Raw genomic sequence first — 3318 nt, 5'->3', positions numbered from 1 at the left:
CTCATGGGTATGCTATCGAGAAGATGGTCGTGATGTGTCTGCTCAAACCTGCGCCAACCTTCGACAGTAGGCGTCCAGGGGTCATAATAGTGTGTGAGTTGCTGCAATTGTCAACACATCCAACGAGTGTTCAGTCACGTTCATTTCTTATTTTTATTCTGTGTCTCCTGAGTGGTTTGCTGCAGCCCGCCAGGAATTCCTCTCTTGCGCCAACCTCTTCATCTTAGAGTAGAACTTGGACCCTGCATCCTCAATTTTTTTGCATGAAGTCTTCCTCTACAGGTTTTACGGTGGGCAGTTCCTTCCAGCTCGCTGAAGATTATTTTCTGATGTCTTAAAACATGTTCTTGCATCTCCTGTTAAAATGTTCCTTTCTTTGCCGATACTGCATAGATCCTCATTTCTTATCAGTCCATGTAATTTCTAACATTCTTCAGTGACACCACATCTCAAACGCTTCTACTCTCTTCTCTTCTGGTTTTCTACAATCCATGATTCATTACAATACTTTGATTCAAATGTACATTCTCAGAAATTTCCTCCCGAAAATGAAAACAGTAGATTTCTCTTGGCCAGAAATGCCCTCTATGCCTGTTCTAAGTCTGCTTTTTACGTCCTCTGTGCTTCTTCGGTCACGGGTTACTCTGGTTTAAGGAAGCAGAATTCCCTAACTTCGTGTACTCCGTGATCACCTATTGCATGTTAAGTTACTCGCTATTTTCATTTGTGCTACTTCTCATTGGTCAACGGCCTTGCCGCAGTGGATACACCGGTTCCCGTGAGATCACCGAAGTTAAGCGCTGTCTGGCGTGGTCGGCACTTGGATGGGTGACCATCCAGGCCGCCATGCGCTGTTGCCATTTTTCGGGGTGCACTCCGCCTCGTAATGGCAACTGAGGAGCTACTCGACCGAATAGCAGCGGCTTCGGTCAAGGATACCATCATACCAGGAGAGCGGTCTGCTGACCCCACGCCCCTCCTATCCGCATCCTCCACTGAGGATGACACCGCAGTCGGATGGTCCCGTTAGGCCACTCGTGACCTGAAGACGGAGTGCTACTTCTCATTGTTTTTGTCTGTTTCTGGTTTACACTCAACAGATATTCTTTACTCATTAGTCTACTCCTTCCAGTCAACAGATCCTGTAATTCTACTTCACCTTCAAAGAGGGTAGCAGTGCCATCAGCGAATCCCATTATGGATCCCCTTTCACCCCGATATTTAAATCCCTTCTTGAAACATTTTTTAATTTCATTTAACGCTTCCTCGATGTATAGGTTGGATAATAGTGGCGAAACAGTGCATCCCTGCCTTACGGCCTTTTTAATCTGAGCACTTAGCTTGTGGTTTTCCAATCTTATTGTTTATTATCCGTCTGTCTCTACAGGTACCCCTATTTTTCTCAGAATCTCTAATAACTTGCACCATTTTACATTCTCGAACAGTTTATCTTGGTCGAAAAATCCAATGAGCGTGTCTTAATTTTTCTTCATCCTTGCTACCATTATCAAGCGCCACGACAGAATTGTTTCTCTGGTACCTTTAGCTTTTCTAAAGCCAAAATAAACGTCATCAAATAAATCCTGTTTCCTTTTCCCAGTTCCTTTATATGAGTCCTGTCAGCAGCTTGGATAGATGAGTTGTTAAGCTGATTGTGCGATATTTCGTTCACTTACCTGCCTTTGCTGTTTTCGGAATGGTGTGGACGGTATTTTTTTTTTTTCTAAAAGTCGCGTTTATCTGGAGCCTGTTCCATCTGACTGACTCCTGCCTCTTCTGGTAAGGTGCTCATGAGGTGGGCGGCGTATGTTTCTGCAGTACCGTCTCGAGAATATCACCAAATCTTTGACTGTGTGGCTAGACAATAGTTTGAAATTTCCTGTACAGATAAAACATTGTCCTCATATTAGGCTCAGTTGCTATGAGAGGCGTCCGACATACATATGTGATTGGAGCTTGAAATAAACTTGCCTTTTTGGTCCTCACCCCCTCTGCCACCCAAACCCCTACCTCTTGTTTCTCTTTTTGAGAAATACTTTTATTCCCTATGCAAATTTTATTTATACTTTTCATACTCTTGTCATAGTAAGTTAATTTACCCCTCTTCTACTAATTCTTAATGTAATTCTCTCAGAATCACCTCAATAATTTCATTATGTACTATATCTTGGTTTGCTTTTGTTGATGTTTATGTTGCAACTTCTTTTGAAAGCACTGTACATTACATTCAAGTAATTCTGAAACTCCTTAGCTTTCTCTGACAGAATGACAATGTCATTGCTAAATCTAAAGTTTCCATTTTTCCTCCCTTCAGTCTCTCTCCAGATTTCGTTTTCGTGTCTATTACTGCTTGCTCATTCTTTTCGTGCAAGCTGTATATAAGTTTCAGCCCCATGTGTTTTATTCCTGGTACCTTAAGAGTGTGAAAGATTGTGTTCCAGCGAAAAAGATCAAAGGGTGCCTTTATCTTTACAAATGATGTAAATGTAGGTTGGCCTTCTCTCGGCCATGACATTAGTCAGTTACACATTATAGCCTTGCAAGAGTAATTCGTGGCCAATTTACTGGACTGTAGAACTCGACAATATGTTACAGGATCCTGTCTCGATAGTGCACCGCCAAAATATTAGTCTCGATAGTGATTAGAGGCGTCCGTCCTTCGTGCATGATACCGACTGAAAATAAATTACTGCCACACATATCTTTTGTTGGAAACAGTACTGAGATCAAGATTTCGATATGCGCAGTATCCTAGACTGCCTTTGAAACTAATAGGTATTTTTTCTTCATGTAATTTTATGTAATTAAAACCTCTGATATGATCAACTGAATCAGTTTATAGAGATCATTGTTAGCTCAGGAAAGGGCAATCAAAACGATCTATACCGATAGTTTATAACTTCGTTCAGGTGTTTGTTCAAGCGTCTCTGAATGTTAACTGTATCATTCCTGCACATCTACTCCCGCACGAAATTTATAGTTAATGACATGGAGTAATTCACTAAATGAGTGATTCCCTCAAGGAACAACAAAGGAAATATTTCCAATTAGACTTATTTCACAATGTACTGAAATGTATGCACTGTCCTAGAGATTTCTTTTCAGTAGCGATACAATCATACAGAGACTGTTTTACTATGATAGGTAGGCTGTTTTTACCCCACTGCGATTGCTGCCGGACAGTAAGGGATGTGTGTACGAAGTCTGAAATCGATCCAGTTGTTTAGGAGGAGATGGCATATTCACGCATATACATATGACCATTTTTGTAATATATATCGATCAAATGTTTCGGCAATTTCAGATATGCTCACTGCT

General features: G+C 41.2%; 1 pseudogene; it reads left to right on the top strand.

Annotated features, from left to right (window-relative positions):
• Window positions 1-742: 742 nt before the first annotated feature.
• On the top strand, window positions 743-860 carry LOC126096151 (5S ribosomal RNA; annotated as a pseudogene).
• The last annotated feature ends 2458 nt before the right edge of the window (window positions 861-3318 follow it).

This window comes from Schistocerca cancellata, chromosome 8 (assembly GCF_023864275.1).
Source record: "Schistocerca cancellata isolate TAMUIC-IGC-003103 chromosome 8, iqSchCanc2.1, whole genome shotgun sequence".
NCBI lineage: Eukaryota > Metazoa > Arthropoda > Insecta > Orthoptera > Acrididae > Schistocerca > Schistocerca cancellata.
The sequence above is the reverse complement of the archived record's forward strand: the minus strand, read 5'-3'. Positions and strand labels throughout refer to the sequence as shown.